At 36.4% G+C, this 25,094-nt stretch overlaps 1 protein-coding gene and 1 pseudogene across 3 annotated transcripts in view; both read left to right on the top strand.

The window, feature by feature from the left end:
• PRKD1 (protein kinase D1) overlaps window positions 1–25,094 on the top strand; it is a 339,240-nt gene that overhangs the window by 54,255 nt on the left and 259,891 nt on the right. The window lies entirely within an intron of this gene.
• Window positions 2,058–23,638, top strand: LOC121031604 (60S ribosomal protein L9-like; annotated as a pseudogene).

Raw genomic sequence — 25,094 nt, 5'->3', positions numbered from 1 at the left:
TGGTAATTTATAAAGGAATACAAAGGAAGAGCCAGCTTAGTCCAAAACATATGGGGTCCTCCGGATGAGGAGGAGATCATAAATGTTCACAGAATTACACTGCTTTGCCTTTTTTGAATAATAGTGCCCACCTACAGTTCGTCTCAGAGATAAATGAAACTATACGTTTTATTTTCTCAGGACTGAGGCATAGAGCCTACTAAGAAAAACATTTACGGCAATTTTCTCATCTCTTTGCCTTTGCCCTCCTTGTTCCCACTGCCTAGACATTTGTCACTTGACTTAACGCAAACTCGGCTCAACTCCAGGTGGATTTTTACTCTTTCTTCAGGCTTAATTTACTCATCTGCTTTGTGGAGTGCCATTTTTGACTTTTCAGGGAAGAATTCTATGCTTGCTTCACTCTGAACCCTAGCCTCCTTCTCTTCCACTCTGAGTGAACTCCTCCCATTGTTTAGTAATAAGCTAGCATCTGTCTTTGTCACCTGATTGAATCCTGATGTGTTGAGATTGACTTTTTTTTTCTTTTTTTTTGGTTAGCTATACCTTTGAATCAGTCTCTGGAACATTTTAGCACCTATTAAATATTTGTTGAGTAATGGATGAATAATGGTTATTATTCTTATATGGAGAATTTTCACGTATGGAAAATCATCTTTGTTATCTTCATCTTTAAGGCTCATGAGTGTATAACATTTCAGACTATAAATTCAAACAAAATAATTTGTGTCTATTTTAATTTTGAAATAAGTAATGTGTTTTTTAAGTTATCATTGGCATTGCTAATGTTAGGCTTGAAATATTGATACAATGGTGTATACATGTATGTATACATGTATACATGTATGTTTTTATAAAGTCTTATTACTTCTCTGTGTTTCAGTCCAGTTTTACATTTGGAATATTATTTGTCATGCATGTTTCACATTAAAAAAGGAGTTAGCTCATTGAAAATCTTAAGAGCGAAAGTTACTTTTAAATTTTATTTGGGGCACCTGGGTGGCTCAGTCGGTTAAGCGTCCGACTTCAACTCAGGTCGCTATCTCATGGTCCTTTGAGCCCGCGTCAGGCTCTGGGCTGATGGCTCAGAGCCTGGAGCCTGCTTCGGATTCTGTGTCTCCCTCTCTCTCTGCCCCTCCCCTGTCCATGCTCTGTCTCTCTCTGTCTCAAAAATAAATAAACGTTAAAAAAATTATTTTAAATAAATTTTATTCATATATGTATGGTACAGGCAGAACATGGCATACATTTTGAAAAAATTTTTTAATCCTAATGTCAGTAAATTATTCGTGACATTTTTATCTGTACCCCTGCATATCTTTTAAAACATGTTTATGTACAAACTTTTAAGCAAAAACATCGCACTGTACATATTGTTCTTTAACTGAGCATCATTTTTGAGTTGACAAAATTACCCAAAACATTTTAGGGTAGAAGTTGCCATTTGATGAGCATCTCTGCAGATGATGCTCTCATTGAAACTAGAAGGTCAACCATATGGAGAGGTTAAAAATAAAATCTGCTGGCCTTCAAAATCCTCTTATCAGCCACCTAACGGGGTCAGATACTGACAATGATGCATCTGAGAGCAGTGAGTAAAGACAGATTGCAGAAGTTTCATAATTGTGAATTGTGTTCTCAGTTTATTCATTTTTGCTTATGTTTGTTCCCAGTCTTGAGGGTCTCTGGACTATGCACATTTAGGTGGCAAATCTCAGATGTAACCCTGAAGGGCTAATAGTCATTTATATACTCATGCATGAAATAAAGTATTTTATGATATGTCAATCAAATATGCCCAGAAATCAGAATCAAGTTTTTTATCAAAGTAAGTTCCTTCTAAATGTAGCCAGAAAGAGCTACTTTGTCATTAAAATGAATGAATATTCATTTTTAGAACAGACATGTTGTTTGGATTGTGTTAAACATATGTCTGTTAGTGAAAGTGTGAGTCACAAAGAAAATTTCATCTAAAAATAATATCTATAGAAAAAAACAATAAATATACACACAGAAAAATATTTTTTTTCTGTTAACTGTTACTTCTTTATTTTTAATGCTTGTGATATCATTTATTTATTTTCTGTTATTAGAAATAATGGGTGACCATGTTCAGAGGTGTAAGCAACCCAAGTGTCCCATCATGGGATAGATGGATAAACCATATATAATATAATATATCAGATGAAATATTATTCAGCCTTAAAAAAGGAAGGAAATTATGGCACATGCTACAACATGGATGAATGATGAGGACGTTATGATAAATTTAAATAAGCCTGTCACAAAAAGACAAATACCATCTGATTCCACTTAATATGAGGTATCTAAAGTTGTCAAATTCATAGGAACAGAAAGTAGAATGGTGGTTGCCAGGATCTGAGGAAAGGGAGAAACAGGGAGGTGTTTAATGGGTACAGAGTTTCAGTTTTGCAGGGTAAAAAAGGTTTGTAGGTTGGTTGCACGCCAATGAATATACTCAACTCTTCTAAGCTGTACAGCTAAAAATGGTTAAGACAGTAAATTTTAAATTATGTGCATTTTACCACCATAAAAAAAGAGAGAAACTGGAGAGAAAGTATAATTTTTAGACTGGAGCTTATTTATTTTTAGCTGTAATTGTTTCTACAGAATATATACGTAGGACTCGTCTTAGGCCTCTGAAAAGGTTATGATATAATACATGTTACTGGTCAAATGCAGGTATATAAGAAAACCTAGTTAAGGTTCAGTGGCAGGTCACTTGTCCCTAAATTGTTTTATTTACTTTTGGTGGAAAACACTGGACATTGTAAATTGTTATTTGTGGAATAATTAAAAGCTAACTAAAGTATTGAAATCACTTTTTTCAAATATGTATTTAACAGAGCTCCTTTGCTTTTTTAATGGCTAGTAATTTATAATCCAGAAACATTGATTTATTTACATATTTATTTACTGCTTAGTATTGTGTTGGAGAATGATTTGGGTTCAGTTATTTGATGATGAATAATTTAAGTCTTGTCCTCAAGGAATCTGAAGTCAACTGGAGTGGAGTTGGGGGGGGGGGGGGAGTAACAAACAGAAAATTGTAATTAAAGTACCATAAAGATTATGAAAGGGGTAAATTAAGAGTGTGATGGGAAAGGATAGGAAGTTTTGAGAGTTCAGGGTTTCTGTTTTGGGGCCTCAAGGAACAGTTTATGGAAGAACCAGTAGCTTTGTTCAATGAGAAATGTAAGTTAATTAGGTGAAATAGTTGGAGCAGAAAATGGAGGGAACAGTAAATGCAGAGGCCTATGGGCAGATGATTTTGTGTTTCAGTTTTGCTAGCGTAGTCCTGTATGTCTGTTGTCCTGGAGTGCGTGGTTTCTCTTTCACTGTTCTAAGTCCAGGTTTGATGCCTGCCTGTAGGGCTCAGAAAACATGGCTTAGTAACTTACAGTAGTTTACTGTGCTTGGAACATTGAGTTTGGGGTGGCAGAGTTAAGAGATGCCATAGGGAAGGAGAGGCTTTATTATGAAGATCTATGCCACCTTGTAGCATGATTCTGGTAAAGAACCATGCCAGATTTTTATAGAGGAGATTATATAGAAAGGTGTGTACTTTAACATTTGATGCTGGATTCACTGAAGACGAGGTTGAAATAGAACAAGAGGCAGGACCATCAATAAGGTAGCAGTATAGTGGGGGCAATAACTGACATTGGTTGTAGTGATAGAAAGAAGTGAGTGAATTCCAGAGTTATTAAAAAGCTAGACTTGCTCTGTGCCACATCTATTGCAAGAATGAAGACCGTTCTCAGAAATCAGACTGTGGACATTCCAGAAAATACCAACATTGCTCTGAAGGGATGAACTTTTATTGTGAACGGCCCCAGAGGAACCCTGCGAAGGAACTTTGATTGCATCAATGTGGAGCTCATTCTGCTTGGAAAGAAAAAGAAGAGTCTCTGAGTTGACAAATAGTGGGAGAATAGAAAAGAATTGGCTGCTCTTCGCATTGTCTGGGGTCACATACAGAACATGGTCCAGAGCTTCCGTTACATGATGAGGTGGATGTATGCTCACTTCCCCATCATCGTTGTTACTTAGGAGAATGGTTCTCTTGTTGAACTCAGAAATTTCCTGGGTGAAAAATACTTCTGTGGGCTTCAGATGAGGCCAGGTGTTGCTTGTTCAGTATCTCAAGCCCAGAAAGGTGAGTTTATCTTTGAACTAAATGACATTGAACTTATATCAAACTCAGCTGCTTTGATTCAGCAAGCCACAGCAGTTAAAAACAAGGATATCTGAAAAAATTTGGGATGATGTCTATGTTTCTGAAAAAGGAACAGTTCAGCAGGCTGATGAATAAGATCTAAGTTGTCCAGCTACAAAACCAGCAAGATGTTGCAGGAGTTTTCAGACTGACTTCTGGTACTTTTTAAAATATTTATTTATTTATTTTTTGAGAGAGAGAGACAAAGACAGAGTGTGAGCAGGGGAGGGGCAGAGAGAGGGAGACACAGAATCTGAAGCAGGCTCCAGGCTCTGAGTTGTCAATACAGAGCCCGAGGTGGGGCTCGAACTCACAAACTGTGAGGTCATGACCTGAGCCAAAGTCTGATGCTTAACCAACTGAGCCACCCAGGTGCCCATGTGATATTTTAAAGATGCAATAAAAACTGTGCTGATTTGGGCTTTTTTTTTTTTTTTTAAGACTTAAGATTTAAGATTATTGAGCGTGAGTTTGTGTGTATCTGTGTTTGTGGGGGAAGGAAAAGGATGACATTATGGCTTGGACTGTTGAGTGAGTGTTGGGGCAGCTCCCCATGGTAAGGACAGAAAAGGAAGGAGAGGGCTTGGGAAACCACAACCATCTTCACTGAAAATGGGGATGGATCCCCTTCACTTAGAAGGGGATGGATAAGCCTAGTGAGGGTCCATGAAATGGGACCAAAAGAAGTAAAAAATAAGGACCTGAGTGGGGGAAAATGAAGAATTAACAGAGGATGAACAGCTCACAACCAAACCTGGGCAAACTAACAAAAACAAAACAGCAAACAAAGCAGAATTGAGCAGGGGTGGGTCAGAGAGGGAGGAGGAAAGCGCGGAGTGTCCTTTTAAGAAACCGAGGGAGCGGGGTGTTTTGGGAATGGAGCCTATCAGGGAAGGCTTTGGCAGCAAGGTCTGGGTGGTGTGCTTGGTGGAAGGCATTTTAGGAGTGCCGTGGGGCTCACGGCAGGTTGGAACAGGTTGCTGAGTTACATGAGAAGTGGAGGCTAGGAGCCAAGACAACCATTTCAGGAATTTTTACTGTAAGGAGGAGGAGACAATAGAGTAGAAAGAATTATACTAGAGAGGATATGATAATATAATTTCATCTTTATTTATTAAAAATTTTTATTGTGATAAAGTATACAGAACATAAATTTATCATTGTATTCATTTTATGTATACAGTTCAGTGGCATTAAGTAGATTCGTGATGTTGTGCTATCAACACCATCGTCTAATTCCAGAACTTTTTCAGTCTCCCGAACAGAAACTCTTTACCGGTTAGACAGTAACTTTCCGTTCCTTCCTCCCTCTAACCCCTGGTAACTTCTAATCTCTTTCTGTGTCTCTTAACTTGCCCATTCTAGATATTTCAAATAAGTGGAATTAGCCAGTATTTGGGTCTGGTTCGTTTCACTTAACCTAATGTTTTAAAGGCTCATCTGTGAGGGGCGCCTGGGTGGCTCAGTTAGTTAAGCATCCAACTCTTGATTTCGGCTCATGTGATCTCACGGTTGTGAGCTGGAGCCCCGCATCAGGCTCAGCACTGACAGCACAAGCCTGCTTTGGATTCTCTCTGTCCTCTTTCAGCCCCTCCTCTGCTCTCTCTCAAAATAAATAAAAAATAGGGGCGCCTGGGTGGCGCAGTCGGTTAAGCGTCCGACTTCAGCCAGGTCACGATCTTGCGGTCTGTGAGTTCGAGCCCCACGTCGGGCTCTGGGCTGATGGCTCAGAGCCTGGAGCCTGTTTCTGATTCTGTGTCTCCCTCTCTCTCTGGTCCTCCCCCATTCATGCTCTGTCTCTCTCTGTCCCAAAAATAAATAAACGTTGAAAAAGAAAATTAAAAAAAAAAATAAAAAATAAATAAATAAATAAAAAATAAACTTTATAAAAAGGCTCATCTGTGTTGTAGTATATGTCAAAACTTTACTCTTTTTTATGCTTGACTAGGATCCTGTTATATGTGTATGCTACAGTTTGTTTACAGATTCATCTGCAGACACGTGGGTTGTTTCTGCCTTTGGGCTATTGTGAATAATACTGCTATGAACATGGGTGTAAAAGTATCCCTTTGAGTACCTGTTTCCCATTCTTTTGGGTATATACCTAGGAGTGGAATTGCTGAGTCATGTGGTGATTCTATGTTAACCGTTCTGAGGATCCACCAAACTTTTTCATAGTGGCTACAAGTTTTACATCCCTCACCAGCAGCATGTCAGGATTCCATTGTCTCCACGTTATTGCAAATACTTGTTTTCTGTTCTAGGTATGGTTTTTGGACCTTAATAATGATAATACTTCCTCCCTTCTGGGCTTTTGTGGATTCCCCTGCCTCTTACTCCACCTGCCAGTTTTATCAATCTGTGAGCCATTATCTCCATTTTATAGGTGTAAAAACTGAGGCTTTGAAAAATTCAGAAGTTTGCCTAAGATAATTGCATTGTATCTCTCAGGGCAAAATCTTCACAGCTGTGAAGGCTTAACATACACATATTCATCATTGGTCCTTATTTTCCCCCTCATTGAACTAAAACCGAAACTAAACTAAACTAAAGCTGAAACTAAAATTAAAACATGAGCTAAAACTTAAAGCTGAAATGTGTAAGATTTACAAAGCAACCTGCTTATTCAGGATACATGCAGCTTTTACATATATACTACCAAGCAGTGAAAATATATGCTAATACATGTGGCAGCTGCATTTGATCAAATTGTTAGAGAATAGATTTTTTTTTTTCAACGTTTATTTATTTTTGGGACAGAGAGAGAGCATGAACGGGGGAGGGGCAGAGAGAGAGGGAGACACAGAATCGGAAACAGGCTCCAGGCTCTGAGCCATCAGCCCAGAGCCTGACGCAGGGCTCGAACTCCTGGACCGCGAGATCGTGACCTGGCTGAAGTCGGACGCTTAACCGACTGCGCCACCCAGGCGCCCCGAGAATAGATCTTAATAACATTTAAAATAATTGCATGAATTTGATCTGTGAATGAAGAATTTTCCATTTTGTGTAGTCTTTAAACTCTTTTGAACACCCACACCATCAGCGAAAGTAAATGATACTGTAGTAATACAACTTATAAATTATAAAATAAAAATCTATTGTATAAAAGTAAGAATACAAAATGGAATAGTTTAATAGGAATAGAATCTCCATTTTCTTTCTCTGTACGTTGGGTTTTCTTGCCCATTTCTGGGATGGGTACACCTCTACTTGTGTGCACTACTCATAAAAAAATGGCTAACAGCCATCTTGTGTGTTATGTTCAGGCACTTTTTAAAGCCAGTATTTAAAATATCCTTTGTGTTAAAGGGTATTTACTCAAATTAATTCACAACTGCATATTGAATATTTATGCACAAAGCGTTTTTGTGCATATTGTGACCTTGCTTTGCTCTCTGCAAAATATGCAATGACATTTAACTGAAACTATAGCTGAAGTTCTCAAAGCTTGTCCTTGAGGAAGTACCTCTAATTGTAGGAGAAAAGGAGTATAAGCGACATTGAATTTACTTGTAAAGCAGTGTTTGCAACCTTCTTCGAAAACTTATATTTAAATTGTCTTTGGAAAAGCGAATGAGATGATAATTTATCACGTGAAGTTGTTTGTGCTGATGTCTTGGCATTTTGTAGAAAAACATAAATACGTAAAACCTAATAGAATGTCAGGGGGAAATTGGCAAAGAACTGTATGTGATCTCAGGGGAACAATGTCTAAAATACATTTAAAATACATCTAAAATAATACATCTAAATAATAAATACATCTAAAATAAATAAATACATCTAAAATAATATATATTTTTTAATGACCTGAATTCACTTGAATATATCTGTTTTGACTGCTTTGGATATCTATTTGCTCCAGAGCAACTACCACACAGAAATATTCAAGGGGGAAGAAAGAAAAGGAAGGTATTTGATATGGAGATTTTAAATGGCTTTTTGAGTCCAAGCAGTCAGCTGTTTTCCTTTTGACTGTAGTAATTATTTAAGAAGATTTGAAATGTATTTTTGTGGTTACATTTTAAGTATATTAGTAAGTTTTCCCTCAATGGTGTGTTTTTGTTTTTTGGGGGGGGGGGTAAGAAATAAATGAATTTCCTCTCCTGAAGCAACATCAAATTCAATTTTTCACGGTCAGGATGTATGAGTTTTATTCTCTGTGGCTCCAGAAAATCTAATGGCTCAGTGCAGGTGACTGTCTAGCTAAATTCCAGGATGACACCAATGGGTGAGAAGAGTGACATCATGGGAATAGCTTATCAATGAATACAGCCGCTGTTTTACTAGGTCTGGAATAAGGAAAAGATGACAATTTTCCATTTGTCCAGGAGAGTCAGGAACACTTTCTAAGTGTGTTTCACATTTTTTATATACCCTTTTCACTCTTATTTTAAGAAGATTAGTATATGGTAATTTGGGCCAAGAGGCTTACCATTTCAGAACTGACTTGATTTCCAAACATGTTATTATCTCTTTTCGAAAATACGTTAATAAATGAGACTCACAAGGACCCAGACCTAGAAACAAACACCTGGCAGACAGTTCATGTAAAGCAGATAAGAGCACTTACTGTCACAATCAGAGAGATGGTCTAGATGTGCTCTTTCAGGCAATGATGATGATGGTGATGATGCTGGTAATAACAGCTAATGTTTGCTAAGAATTGTCTGGAACCTATTTTGCTAAGAACATCGTATGTATTACCTCATTTAATCCTCAGAATTTTGCATGTATTATCTCACTTATAATAATCCCCTTTTTATTTTTTTTATTTTTATTTTTTTAATGTTTTTATTTATTTTTGAGACAGAGAGAGACAGAGCATGAGCAGGGGAAGGGCAGAGAGAGAGGAAGACACAGAATCCAAAGCAGGCTCCAGGCTGCTGGAGCTGACAGCTCAGAGCCCGACGCAGGGCTTGAACTCATGGACTGTGAGATCATGACCTGAGCTGAAGTCGGACGCTTAACCGACTGAGCCACCCAGGCACCCCAATAATCCCCTTTTTATAGATGAGGAAACTGAGACATAGGGCACGTCAGTTGTTCAAGATCACATATTTAATGGCCAGGTCAACTTAAGAACTCAGGCTTTTTGACCACAAAGACTGTGTCTACTATACTGCCTCTGATCACAGAAGTTGCTAAGTCACAAATTTCCAGTACTCTTTTTTTCTAAGGCCAAACCATGTAGCTTTTATCCTCCCCAAATTATAATATTTTCACTTTTATAGTTTTAAAGAGGAAGGTGTGAAAGTTTGAAATGTTATCTATTCTCATTTAATTTCCTACTTTACATCAAAAGCGTATCATACCCAGATCTAAATGTCATTACCGTTTGTTTCTCACACTTAACGAAAGGGAAAGTTTCTGCTGAGTTTTGAGCAGAGAGACTCACTTACAGGAGTGTAACCATGCTCAGCAAAGTTTTGGCACTTGTGTTTGGCAAAACATCCCAGGCAGATGAATGATTCACATGGCAGGATCACTGCTGCTCAAAAAGGTGCATTAATATGAATATTAGCACCTCTAAGTGTTTGTGAAATAACCTTAATGGAAGGACTAGAATATTGACAAAACATTTTCAAAAATTTTTTCTATATTTAACACATGAAAATACAAAGAGTAATTTATTGCAGAAATCCATGATGATTCAATTCCAAGTTGAATGTGATATCTATAATTGTGTTTTAGAAGAGCATTAAACAATATGGATGTGATATCTGGTTCTTAAATATCATCGTTACACTGAGTTCTAAGTATAATCCATCTATAACCATACTTAGAACAGATATTACTATGTGACAAGCAATACTTAGATGTAACAAGAAAGAAATGGAACATTCAAACTTATGTGATTTTGGAATAATTCTTAGCATTTCTCCAGGGGTTATTAAGGCAAATGAAAGGGATTTTTACAAGGTATAGTTGTGTTGAAGTTTCCATCCTCAGAATTCATATTATTGCCACAGCCTACGAATGACAAACATTTGTGGACTATGGCAGCAATCTGTTGGGTGTTTCAGTCTATTTTGAGCTGAAATTGATTAGCACTTTATGAAAAGTGTACAGAAAATTGCCATGCTTATCAAGGCAAATCAAGCCATAATTCTGCCTTTTTTTTTTGTACACCTGCAGCTATGAATATTTTTTGGTGGATACATTGAGATGTGCTCAAGAATATACATATCGGGCTGCATATCGTGCAATTTATTCTGATCTTACTGACAGTTTGCAAACAAAAACTCAAAACAAGATGCAACTGTGTGTGGCTCCCACACTGTAGGTTCTGATTTTGGCACCCATGAATGCACAAGGAAAGGGGCTGCAGCTGAAGAGGTGTGCTTCTGCTCATCTTACTGTGAAATACAATCTGGGTGTTTGTTTGATGGATTGCATGAAATATGGAGGAAATCTGAACTAAGGGTAAGAGTTTCATCTGATTGCCTTTAGTTTTACCCCACCTTGGTAAAAATAAGGAGAAGGAATGAAAATAACCTGGAGTTGATGACTGTCATGATGGAAGTTAACTGTATTCCAGGGGAGTTGTTAAGAATGAGGAAAGGAAGAAGTGAGCCATGATGGTGAATTTCATATTTTGAGAGGAAGAACCCTCTCTGTGGCAACACCTTCAGAGGAAAACAAGTATTGTAAGCCAAAAGAAAGGGAGGAAGACCATGGACTACTTGGAAGTCACTGTTATTTGATGGGCTTTCTAAAACAATAAAAACAACAACAACAAAAAAAACTGTAGAAATAGGCTAGTTTTCTCTCATGTCACTTATGCAGAGTTGAGAATAAATATCATGAGATATTTATTGATATTGAAATATCAATATGAGACAGTGAGAATTTACGGAGTAAGCTAGTCACCTGAAGCTCATTTTAATCCCAGCAAATATTGTAAGTTGTTACTTAAAAACTGCGTGTTGTGTGCAATCCTTTTACTTTATGCCTGGCTCTATCTAGAAAAAGATCATGAATCATCTTGCTAAATTCTATATCTGCAGTAAGTCTGTTCTGATAAAGTTCTGTATTTTGTACAAAAACACATTTCTAATAAGTCCTATTTTAAAAATAAGCTTTTAGATGTTTGCTATGAAAAATAAGGAAAAGGGAAAAATTAAATCAATTATAATTCTATCACTTAGAGTATATCATTCCACTCTTTTTATTATAGATTTGACATGGTAAACCATTTTGGGATTTGCTTTGTGACACAATACATGATGAACCTATTTCTATGTCATTGAATATTCTATTATATTTAGAAAATATTCAGTTTTTTTAAATGTTTATTCATTTTTGAGAGAGAGAGAGAGAGAGAGAGAGAGAGAGAGAGAGAGAGAGAGAGAGAGAGATTGAGAGATTGAAAGCGTGAGCAGGAGAGGGGCAGACACAAAACTCGAAGCAGGCTCCAGGCTCTGAGCTGTCAGCACAGAGCCTGACATGGGGCTCCAACTCACGAATCGTGAGATCATGACCTGAGCCAAAGTTGGCCGCTTAACTGACTGAGCCACCCAGGCGCCCTTCGGTTTTTTTTTTTTTTTCAATCAGATAGACTTTCCAGTGTTATTATATGGATTTCCAACATCCAGTCTCTGTGTGGTTGGATGTTTAGATATTTCCAATATTTTTCAATGAACAATAGTAATAATTTTCATCATCACCATGGACATTAAAAATTTTTATTGAGGTGAAATTCTAATAATGTAACAATTACAGTGTTGTACATCTACCACCTGTCTCTACTTCCAGAGCATTTGCCTCACTCCAAAGTAAAGTGCCTTCTCCAGTAAGGAGCATTTCTCTTTCTGTCCCCAGCCTACCTCTCCATCACTGACCCTCAGGTGTTTTCATTGCGCAAACCAACCTTGTGAATTCTTGCTCTATCACCTTGGCTGGTTGCACTCACTTTTCCATTTCTCTTCATCCATTATTCAAACCTAAGTCAGTTCTCCTACCAACTTCTCCTACCAACTAAGCCTACATGACCTCTCCTGAAAACTATTAGTACATGTCTGTCCTGCTCATTGGGCCCATTTTCCATCTTATAATGCCATTCCAGTAGTATATGTTGTCCATACATTTTATCACAAACAATTTCTATTTTGCTAGGGTGGCATCTTACCTATTTGATGTTCCCTGATGATTGTCTTTGTACATGACACAATAGAAATGCACAATAAATTCTCATCAAATGAATTAAAATTCACTTTTTCCCTCAAAGACCTTAGCATGGTGCTTAGCATAGAGCCCCAACAAATATTTACTGATTGATTTAAACCTATTTATACATTTATCTAATTATCTCGAGGTCACAGGTTCTGCGTAACTAAACAGCTTTGTAAAAAAAGTACTGTATTTGCTCTCATTTATATGACCTTATTTAGGAGATTCATCTTTAAATACTGAGATGTAATGAACAAGGCATCATTCATATGTAAATCAGTCTGTCTTTTTTCTTTCTTTCTTTCTTTGAGTTTAGTCTTAGCCTTCATATTTCTATGTGTGGTGTTTGTTTGCATTGGGCAATTCCAATTGTGGGACCATAAAGTGTAGGATTATGTTTTTGCTTTTGTTCTCCTCATGGTACTAGTGTCTAGTCGGTTCAGAGAACATTTCACAGTGACTTGTGGGCCCTTCTTGGCAATTATTTCTGTTATCTCAGGACTCATTTTACTAGAGATATAAATTATATGATTTCCCCCTAAGTGTATTTGCCTTGCACTTGTGTCCATGTTGATTTCTGGAAGTTGAATGCATGTTTCCATAGGAACTAGAAATAATAAATTGGTATACTGTACCTATAGTTTCATTGTTCTGTGAAGACATTTCTAAAGCAAGAGAATGTTAAATTTATACTAACTAATCTGTCCATTTGCCTTTTATAATAACATATATTTTTTGAAAAATTCCACTTTATTCCAGGAACATAGCTTTCTCTTCTTCATTACTTCTGAAGAAAAATTCCAATGAATTGATGAGTTTTTTCCACCACCTCCACCCATTTCCTCTCTCATGATTCCATGAAAAGCAAATGAAAAAAAAACGCAGTGAAGATAAGATTCAGAGCTAAGTCTCTCAAAGTGTATTCCCATATATTTCTGGTAGACTTTTTTTTTTCTTTTTTTTTTTTTTTACAGCATAAGGGCCACCATTTATTTTTATTGTTCTTGTAATCAGTGAATAGGTTGAGCTTAATTTTATTGACACTCCTTTTTAAAACAATTCAGCCTGATTTCAGAAGTGACATATTTTGCATCAGAGAGGACTAAACTATGCAAAGTGGCATCCTTTGAGGAATGCTCATTACCAGAGTGGCAACAAGGAGCTCAGCTCAAGCAGTTCCTATAGTGATTGCAAACTGGCTCACTTCCCAGTGCTTAACAATTTCAGCATGGTTTTCTCTTGATTGACCATCAGTCTTCAGCATTTCTAAACACATATATTACACACACACACACACACACACACACACACACACACACACACACGGCCAGACACAAGATAAACAAACAAAGACTCTTATTAAACTCCAGGAACAGCTCACATAGAGTGGTTTAATCCTTTTTGCATAAATAAGATCCCTGCTCTGCTATGCTATTTTGGAATATAGAAAGTCTATAAAGCTTGACTCCAAATTTCAGAAGGCATAATCAACTGTAGAATGTTTTTTAGTGTCCAGATATTCAGGGTCATGACTATGTTCTCCCAACACAGATTCTCTATAGTCTACATGAATTTATCAAACTAATCATTGAGACTGATTTGTGATTGCCACGTGCAGCTTCAAAGGTTGTTGGCACACTTATTCATTACTTCTGTTATTTATTTTTGGGACATTTCCCACATGCCAGGTGCTATCCTAGACAGAGTGTCAGAAACCTCCTTCATATATCCCCACACCTATTCTGCCTCTAGTGCCACTGCTAGTGCCACTTCTGTCTACCACAGTCAGAATCCTCTTTTAACAACACAAATTCGACCATGTTACCCTTTCGCTTAAAACATTTCAGTGAAGTACAGTTACAATGGGCCTAAGTTTCCAACTCTTTACCATAGCTCACAAAGCCTTATGACGTGGCCTCTGCTGCCTGTCTGACCTTTCTTTCTATTCCGTCCCTTGACCACTGTGTTCCAGCCACACTGGCCACCTTTCTGAGCCTAGGTGAGGCCAAAGTCTTTGTCACCTACAAGCCTTTGTACATGCTGTTCCCTCTGACTTGAACACTCTATCCTCTCTTGTTGCCAAAGCTGGCTCCTTCTCCTTCTTCATGTTTTATCTTAAATGTCACTCCTAATGGAGTTTTCCCCTAACCATGCTATATAAACTAGGCCTCCCCATAGCTGTCTTTGGTTATACTCTGTTTATCTTATTGCACATTCAAAGTTATAAGTTTATATTTATTTGCTTTCTTTATTTTCTGTGGCCTCCACTGAAGAATGATATCTGGAGGGTGTTTGTAGATTGTGAGAGTAAAATTTCTATCAGGTTGAAGAGAAGGTGTAATAGGAGTGAAGTTTTGAGAGAGCCAGAAAGATTAAACCCTGTGAGAAGATTGATTTCCAAGATTTTCAGCATGCAACAGTTACCAGAACAACTTTTGGGGTTAGGCTATGGGTGTGGTAAGCCAATGACAAGTGGAGATGAAATGAGGGTTGCTGGAGTGGAGTATCTACCACAAGCCAGGCTTCACTAGGCATTGGGTATGTAAGCTTCAAAACAAAATCCAAATTCTTTACTCTTACCTCCTTGGTTGTAAATTAATTAACCATATATGTGTGTTATTTCTGGGATTTCTGTTCTGGTTGATCTATGTGTCTCTTTTTATGCTGGCACTATACTGTTTTGATTACTGTAGCTTTGTAATATAGTTTGAAATCAAGGTGTGTGATAACTCCAGCTTTGTTTTTCTTTCTCAAAATTAATTTGGCTATTTGGGGTCCTTGGTGGTTCCATATAGATTTTAAGATTATTCCATTTTTGTGAAAAATGTCAATGAAATTTTGACAGAGATTACCCTGAAACTGTACATTGCTTTGGGTAATATGAACATTTTCACAATATTATTCTTCCAAGCCATGAGCATGGGATATCTTTTCATTTATTTGTGTCTTTTTAAATTTCTTGCATAAGTGTCTTATGGTTTCCAGTGTACGTGTCTGTCACCTCCTTTGTTAAATCTATTCTTGGGAATTTTATTCTTTTGATGCAATTGTAAATGGGATTGTTTCTCTAATTTCTTTTTCTGATAGAAACACAACAGATTTTTGCATATTAATTTTGTAATGTAACGTTACTGAATTTATTGATTTTAATAACTTTTTGGTGGAGTCTTTAAGGTTTTCTATATATATAGCGTCATGTCATCTGCAAATAGTGACAATTTTACTTCTTCCTTTCCTATTTGGAAGCCCTTTATTTCTTACCTTGCTTAATTTCTGTGGAATTCCAATACTATATTGAATAAAAGTTGGGATAGTGGGCAGCCCACTCAGGTAAGGATGGCCCATTTGCCATTCCTTGTCTTAGTGGATGAGCTTTTGGTCTTTCATCATTGAGTATGATGATAGCTGTGGGTTTGTTATATATGGTTTTTATTATGTTGTAGTACATTCCTTCTACATCCATTTTGTTGAGTTTTTATTACAAATGAATGTTGAATTTTGTCAAGTGGTTTTTCTGCGTCTATTGAGATGATTATATGATTTTTATCTTTATTTTGTTAATGTGGTACATCATGTTGATTGATTTTCAAGTGTTGAACCATCCTTGCGTTCCTGGAATAAATCTCACTTGATTGTTATGTGTGATCCTTTTGATATATATTGTTGAATTTGGTTTACTAATATTTGTTAAGGATTTTTACATCTGTGTTATCAGGGATATTACTGATGTAATTTTATGTAGTTTTATGATAAAAGAAGCAAGAATATACAGTGGGGAAAGGACAATCTCTTTAATAAATGGTGTTGGGAAAACTGGGCAGCCATATGCACAAGAAGGAAACTATTTCTTATACTGCTAGAAGGACTACTATCTTCTACCATACACAAAAAATAACTCAAAGTGGATTAAATACTTGAATTTAAGACCTGAAACTCCAGAAGAAAATATAGGCATTAAGTTCTTTGACATCTGACTTGGCAATGATTTTTGGACATGACTCCTAAAGCAAAGACAACAGAAGCAAAAATAAATAAGTGGGACTATCTCAAACTGAAAAGCTTCTGTGCAACAAAGATAATTATCAATAAAATGAAAAGGAAACCTACCAAATGGGAAAAACATTAACAAATAATACATCTGGTAAAGGGTTAATATCCAAAATCTGTAAAGAACTCAAAAAACCCAATAGTAAAGAACCAAACAATCTGATAAAGAAAATGGGCAGACATATAGATGTCTTCTAGGGCAGACATATAGATGTCCAACAGGCTCATAAAACGATGGTTACCATCACTAATCATTAGGAAATTGCAAATCAAAACCACAATGAGTTACCACCTCACATGTGTTAGAACAGCTATTGTCAAAAAGACAAGAAATAACAAATGTTGATGAGGATGTGGAGAAAAGGGGACCCTGTGCACTGCTGGTGGGAATGTAAATTGGGGCATCCTCTATGGAAAACACTATTGATATTCCTCAAAAAATTAAAAATAGAACTACTGTATAATACAGCAATTCCACTTCTGGATATTTATCTGAAGAAAACAAAAAATACTAATTTGAAAACATATGCACCCCTATTTTCATTGCAGTATTATTTATAATAGCCAAGATTTGGAAACAACCTGAGACTTCATCAATGGATGAATGGTTAAAGATGTGGCATAGACACACACACACACACACACACACACACACACACACACATTACTCAGCCATAAAAAGCATGAAATAATGCCAATTGCAATAATATTGATTGGCCTCAAGGAAATTATGCTAAGTGAAATAAGTCAGAGAAAGACAAATAGTGTGTGATTTCACTTATGTGTGGAGTCCAGAAAACAAAACAAAACAAAACAAAACAAAACAAAACAAAACAAAACAAAACCATAGATATAGAGAACAGAGTAGTGGTTGCTACAGAGGAGGGGGTCAGAGATAGACAAAACAAGTGAAGGGGGTCAAGAGGTTTCGATGATAAAAAATTGTAAACTTTTAATTAGAATAAATAAGTCATAGAGTGCCTGGGTGGCTCTGTCAGTTAAATGCCCACCTCTTGATTGCTGCTCAGGTCATAATCTCACGGTTCATGAGTTTAAGCCCCTCGTTGGGCTCTGTGCTGACGGTGTGGAGCCTGCTTACAATTCTCTATCTTACTTTCTCTCTGTCCTTCACCTGCTCACGCAGTGCTTGCTCTGTCTCTCTTTCTCAAAATTAATTAAAAAAAAAAAAGAAATAAGTCATGGGTAATACAGCATGGCAACTGTAGTCAATAGTATTGTGGTGAATACTTGAAAAGTAAGTCCTAAACTTTCACAAGAAAAATAATTTTTTTTGTATTTTTGTATCATGATTGCTAGTAACTATACTTACTGTGTTGATCATTTTACAGTGTATGCGAGTATTGAATCATTATGTTGTACACCTGAAAGTAATATGTAGTATATCAATTACACCTTAGTTAAACAAAATAAAATCCAAAACTCAAAACCCACTATGGTATTTTTCTTATTGTTTCTAACTTCCCTAATGATTTTGTTTATTAACCTTCCTCTTCCACTTTCTTTTCTTTAAATCTTGTTTAGGTCTACTGTCTAAATCCTATCCATCTTGTGAGACTCAACTGTTGGAAATACTTTCCAATTACGTCCTTTCTAATTGCCCCTATTTCCCGTTGGTATGTGTCACCTGTCTTGGTTTTATTGCTTTTTGCCTCTTCTGCCATTGTGTTTTATCCTTCCTCTCACAGATCTTGTTTTCTCAGTTAGACAAAAGCACCTATAGCGCATAGCAGTTCCTCATTTATCTTTGTAATCTTGTGTCCCAGTGAAGTATGTTAGGAAAGACATGGGACAAACATTTGATGATGGAAAATTAAGTCAGAATTTCTTTTCATGTAGAGCTGTCAAAGTGCTATATGGTGCTAATATGTAGCTAATTAAGAAATTGACTATTTGACTACTTTACTTATAAAATATTTGTTGCCTATTATTTCACTAGGAAATGGATACAGAGACAGATTAGACTTCTAAATGACATATTTGCCATATTAAAGGCTAATCTTTCTCCATCTTTCTCCTTCCTTCCTTCCTTCCTTCTTTCCTTCCTTCCTTCCTTCCTCCCTCTCTCCCTCCCTCCCTCCCTCCTTCCCTTCCTTCCTTCCTTCTCTGAAATCATGGCAGTATACTTTCTAAATTTCCATGCATTGTTTTCTGTCACTTTATTTTATGTGAACATCATTATTTGATATGGTTGAATAATAGTTTTTTTGTTCATTTTTTTTTAAATTTTTTTTTCAACGTTTATTTATTTTTGGGACAGAGAGAGACAGAGCATGAACGGGGGAGGGGCAGAGAGAGAGAGGGAGACACAGAATCGGTAACAGGCTCCAGGCTCTGAGCCATCAGCCCAGAGCCTGACGCGGGGCTTGAACTCACGGACCGTGAGATCGTGACCTGGCTGAAGTCGGACGCTTAACCGACTGCGCCACCCAGGCGCCCCTTTTTTTGTTCATTTTAATTTTGGATAATGCAGCATTCTATATTTTTTAAAAAAATTAAATTACACTTGAGTATTGAGCACAAGGTTAACGTTCATTGATTAGTAAGTACTTTTAAGATCTTATGTAAGTTTTAATTACTAACAAATATTTTTTCCCAGATGTATGGAAGTTAATGGATACTTTTGCTTAATAAAATACAGGATTAGCAGACAGTTGGTTGCAATAGGTAGAATGGAGAATAGCCACATGAGTGGAATTTGTGATTTTCTGCCAGTACCAGAAACAACATAGAGATAGGGCAAATGGTGAGACATAGAAAACTAAAACATTTTGATGGTCATTTTGACTTCCTCATTTGTAGGATTTTTGAAAACTTACCCATTCAGCAAATGTTTATTTAATGCCTGTTTTGTTGTGTTGGATGGTGGAGATTATTACAAAGAGAGTAAGACTAGCACAGTCATCCACCCCCATGATGCTTACATTATCTTCAGTATGCAATTGAGCATGCAATTTTTTGCCACCTCCCTCCCTTGCATTTTGTACATTAATTTCATATGATCACTAAGTATTCCCTGACTGCTTGATGTTATCATAAGTATATAGTAGCAGTTTTGTATATATTTTTATAATTAGATGTTGTTTGCACACATGACTTGAGTTCCAGAAAAATACAAAAAATAGTTGAAGATCTGAAAGGCTACTATAATTTCTCACTTCATTTAAGATGCAACTATTTGAGGAAAAGCTTGATAAAATAATTTGAACGTGTGTTTCGAAGATCGGACCTAGGGATAATTCAAGAGCATTCTCCAGCAAACTGAGAGTTCAGAGAGATAAATCTAGTAGGCCTGTCATAAGTTTATTCAAAAGTAACCCTAGCCCTCTTGTTCCTTTATTTCTCTGTCCTTTCTACTTTAATCCCTGGGTCTTGGTATTTTAAGTAAATAGCTTCTTCATAAAATTATTCTTAGAGTGATTTATTTTGATACCAAAATGTCATTCAATTTATCTACATGTTCACACTCATACTCTCCCTTTGCCTTGTGTATGTGGTGGGGGCATTGAAATGTCTGGTCTAACCATTTACAAGGCAAAAATGACAAAACACTGTTGATAAAAAGGAGTGGTATTCTTAGGAGAAAAAGTAGCTATGTTTTTTTTATTTTGTTTCTTTTCTTCATGCTGCCAGTACTAAAGGTCTATGGGAAGGAATAGGTATTGCACCCAGAGCATTGGACTGGCTAAGGTGTACTTTGCATATGCACGGAAGTCAGATAGAATGTGCCTTCCTTTATTGGTCAGAGTCTACATTTAAAAAGAAAGAATTGGATTAATTGGTGGATAAATTGAGATTCCATGTTAAGAAACCCTTGAAGACTTAAGTACAGGCTCTACTGTTTGGATGTTAGAGTGAAACTCTCCAAATTATTCTCTTTGATTCCATCTATAGATTTATAAGGACATCTGACCAAATTACATTGTCAGGAATATTAATATGTTCTTAGTTGAATTCACACATGGTCATTGTCCAGGAGTGACCAAATGTCCCAATTAATGTGATCAAAAGAAGAATGTAGTCCATTTGTATTTTAAAAATGATCATTTTTTATTGCAAAATTGTGTCATATCGTTTAAGTTTACCTTAAAAATGATTGGGGCCCCTGGGTGGCTCAGTCGGTTGAGCGTCCGACTTCAGCTCAGGTCATGATCTCGCAGTTAGTGAGTTCGAGCCCCACGTTGGGCTCTGTGCTGACAGCTCAGAGCCTGGAGCCTGCTTCACATTCTGTGTCTCCTTCTCTCTCTGCCCCTCCCCTGCTCATGCTCTGTCTCTGTCTCTCAAAAATGAATAAATGTTACAAAAAATTATTTTGGCTGTTCATATAGCCCCTCTGTTTCCTAGAAGTAGCTGAAATTGCTGTTATTATTTTGTGGTTTTTGAGATCATATCATCTTACCTTAGATTGTCTGAAAAATGTATGTTTTACTGATTTTTCTTGGGGAAAAAGTGTGCATTTTAAGACATTGTTCTCCAGGGTAGTGAATATTATCAGAATATGAAAAACAGTAAGAATGTAGAATGCCTCTAGGAGGCTTGAAAACAAAGGGAAAAGAATGGTGGTCACATTTTCTTTGCCTTGCATTTTGCTTGATTTTCCACTCTATGTTAATTTATTTATGTTTCTTCTTTTCCCCTTGGTTATATGAAGTTACTTTGTGACCAGAGCAGATAAGAATACTCTCGGGGCTCATTTAGCTTTGGGCACTTCGTTTTAAAAGCCACAGTGGGTCCAGAGCCTAACATCTTTGTTTATTTTAAAGGAGATAGAGTGAAAGATTTGGAGATAAAGGGAAAACATGAGTTGGAGAGTTAAAAAAGTGAAACTTGTTTCAGTGCCATCAGATTAGGATTGGAAGAGAGGAAGACAAGAGTATTTCAAGAACACTAGTGGATAGGAACCATAGATCTTATACTTGAAGTGAAAATTGGGAAGAAAAGAATTTGTATTGTTCAAATGTTATTTCCTGATGGGAACTCTCCCTGTCCTCTTATACTAGCTCAAGCTTGTCTCTTCTACTTTCTCTTAGTGCTAAGTACCTTTTTGTTCATAGCAGCTATTTCAGTAGTAAATGTCATTATTTGATGACACTTTGTCTTTATTCATTGGTAATCCTAGTAAACATCATGGAACATGGCACGTGGGTTTAGTGCATTAAAAAAACAGCAAAATAAAAATGTTGGGAAGACAATTAGAAGAATATAAAAAATAAATGGTGCATGTTATCATGTAAGAACAAAAGAATACAAATTTTGTTATGGTTCCCCAGATGAAAAACAGGCAATAGAACTGAAAAATAAGATTCAGCTCCAGGGGGGTGGCATATTTTCTTCGTATGGATGAAGCATTCAGTTGAAAACGTTTTGCTTTTGATTCCACTGTTTCCAAATACTTTTGTATCTGATACTCTATTTTTACCCTAGTCTTCTATGATGAGGTAGGAGCTTTATGGTTAAAATACAAAACAAATGATATTGAAAAGATACTAAAGGGGCCTACCAAAATGTCCAGATTAGGAAGTTAAAAAAAAAAAAAAAAAGTCTGATTTTTGACTCTAAAACTGACTGTCTTCTGTCAGTTTTCTTAATATGTTGTTTTTCCCACTTGAGTGGTTGGTGGAAAGAAACCCTTGATCTGCTGCTATTCAGTAAGAAATTCTCAATTAAAGTGGCAGCTTAATCCAAATATAAAAATATTGCTGTCTATCAGAGCCAAAGTTGGTTTTGTTCTGTGGAACTGCCAAAGAAGAAAGCACTTGGTGAAGACATAAGATAGAGTTACATTTGGTATAGAAGCTTCTAGAAATGGTGTGTCAGGATATAGTTTATAAGTCAGGCACCTCTTACTAGAGGTAAATAAGCTAAAACCAACTCACTTCATGAGAAGTGGCATCAGTCAAACTGAGAGCTTCCTTTTCTCGCTTTACATTTTTACCCCACAGTTATTACCTGGTAAAAGTCATAGTTGGTTTAGAAACTGTCAGTTATAGTTTATTTGGACTAGTTTTGTTATTTTTTTCTGCCTGAAAAATGAGTTTATTTTGGCTTGCTTCATGTATTATCAAATAATTTTTAATAAGAAATATTAAAAAGTAAAAGATGGAAGGGAGGACCTATTTCATGTAGGTTTGAAAATTAGAGTAGTCTGTTATTTTAGTAAATGTGGAAAATATAATCTGTCTGGTTACAGAATTAAAACATAAGTAGGTAAGATAAAGATCTGGAAAAAGCTGGGAAGTTGATGTAGTGGAAAATCTATTGGCCTTGGAGTCAAATGATCTAATTTTACATCCAAGTTCTTCTTATCGAGTGACCTTAGGAATGCCATTTAAATTATTTAAGCCTCAGTTGCCTTGTTTATAGAGAGATTATAAACATTTACTTCAAAGGGTAGGAGGTAATATTTATAAAAGCACTTTCTAAATTGCAAGTGACTGAACACATACATACAAGCTATGACAATTAAATGCAAAAGGCATATGTAATGTGTGCAAATCTTATAATGATGTCAGTAAGCAGTAGCTAAAATGATCTTAATTTCTAGAGGTATAGCTATAGGAGAAATAACTCTCTGTACCAGCTCTAGGCAACAGCATCTCAGATGATAGTTGAGCGAAATGAACTTAAGTTTGAGCTATCATGAAACCTCCTTGTATCGCTTCTTGACTTGGTTGCAGCAAGTCTGAGAAACCTGGGTTGACCTTTGTGCCTTGCAGCTTTTACTGTTAGGAGTACTGTCATCATCTGTCTTGCCTTATGTTAAGAAGGGTATAGTTGTACCTCCTTCTGAGCTATACATTGCCTGTACCATTTAGATTGTATTTTATTCTTCCAGAACTGTTCCAGCAATAGCTGGAAATATTTTCTACAACAGACCTTCTGCTTCTCCACAGCCTTCAGTTCAATATAGTGGGTCATGTGAAAATCAAGGTATTTGTCTTATACTCTTGATTATTTTTAGGAATTGCATTCCCAGCAGAAAGAAATGTACTTGTTTTGGAAATTACAAATGTATATTTATTCTTGTGTGTTCTGGGTGAAATGTTTATTTTCTGAAACCACTTCTTGTCCCCCCGCACTGCCCCCCTCCCATGGTTGCTGGTAAGTTTCTAGGAATGAAGAGTTGACTTGACTAGTGCCGAAGTACATAAGCAATTTTCGAAAAACCTACAAGTATCCTTTAGTACATTTAGTTCAAATATCAGTTCACTCATTCTGATTATGAAAAATATTATATATTGTTTTACAGAAGTATCTTAGACTAAGTTAGAGTTAATTGTTTTTTAAAATATGTTATTTCCTGAGCATTGTTTCCAACTGATGAAGAATTACAAGTTTCTTTCTAGGCTTTGAATGCTTGTTCCTTAGTAGTGTAACTTTATGATTATTAGTGATTAGTTGCTAAATTTTCCTTTCTATCTTTGAATTCATATAATGAGATCAGGGTTATAAAATGAAGGTTGTTTTATTTCACCCATTTATCTAATGGGGAAGCTGGGTGACTGAATATAAGAGACATTACCCTCAGGCTTTTAAATAGAGTTTACAAACAGCTCAGCTTTGAGTATTGACAGCATGAATTATTTGAGAATTATCAAGCTCTTAATGTGTGAGTTTGTTCAAGTAGACAAATGGTCTACTATTTTATGTTAGTACAAACAATACATTGGTCTAAAGAGATAGATTTGACCTGCCTTTTGCCATTAATGTTATAGTCATGGCTTTTTTATAATTAAAAAGATAATAACCTCTTAGAAATAAATGGTATTGCCATTTGATTTCACTCATATGTGGACTCTAAAAAAAAAGCAAAACAAATGAATAAACAAACAAAAAGCAGAAGCAGATCTGTAAGTATAGAGAATAAACTTGATGGCTGCCAGAGGGGAGGGGGATTGAGGGGCTGGACAAAATTGGGGAAGGGGAGTGGGAGATACAGGCCTCCAGTTATGGAATGAATAAGTCACTGGGCACAGTGTTAGTGATACCATGTAGTGATGTATGGTGACAGATGGTAGCTACACCTGTGGTGAACGTAGTATAAGGTATAGAAAGTCAAATCACTGTTGTACACCCAAAACTAATGTAACATTGTGTGTCGACTATATGCAAAAAATTTTAAAGAAAAAACACATAAATGGTGTTGTGCTATTGTTCAAATAAGGGGAGACTTCTCTAATATTGGAAGCAGACGGTTTGAAGGGGAAGTGACTTCCAGACAGCAAATGTAAAATACCTTATAGTGTCCTCTTCCCGTGTTTTTCTAATATAAGTAATTTTTTTTCTCCAGAAAATGAAATGGGAAGATCTTACAGTTCCATTTATGTCATTTGGCTTCAGAAGTCTTTTCAAAGAGAAAGGATAAAAAGTCTATAGCACTTAAAAAAAAAAAAAAAAAAAAAAGCAGGGAAAGCCATTATATAGGTGAAATTTTCTGTTTTTGATGTAAATGGAAACTCTCTTTTAAAGCTTGCCATTTCTCTGAAAAAATATATTCTTGGGGGGAACTGGTGCCAAGGAGAGTGACCAGTGTCATGACGAGTGGTCTCTCGTGTTTCAGGGTATTGGTAGGGCCTTATTTAAAAGGAATGCTCACAAGTCCAGATAGTAGTCTGGT

This window comes from Herpailurus yagouaroundi, unplaced genomic scaffold (genome assembly GCF_014898765.1).
Source record: "Herpailurus yagouaroundi ecotype Mexico unplaced genomic scaffold, PumYag 141, whole genome shotgun sequence".
NCBI lineage: Eukaryota > Metazoa > Chordata > Mammalia > Carnivora > Felidae > Herpailurus > Herpailurus yagouaroundi.
The sequence above is the reverse complement of the archived record's forward strand: the minus strand, read 5'-3'. Positions and strand labels throughout refer to the sequence as shown.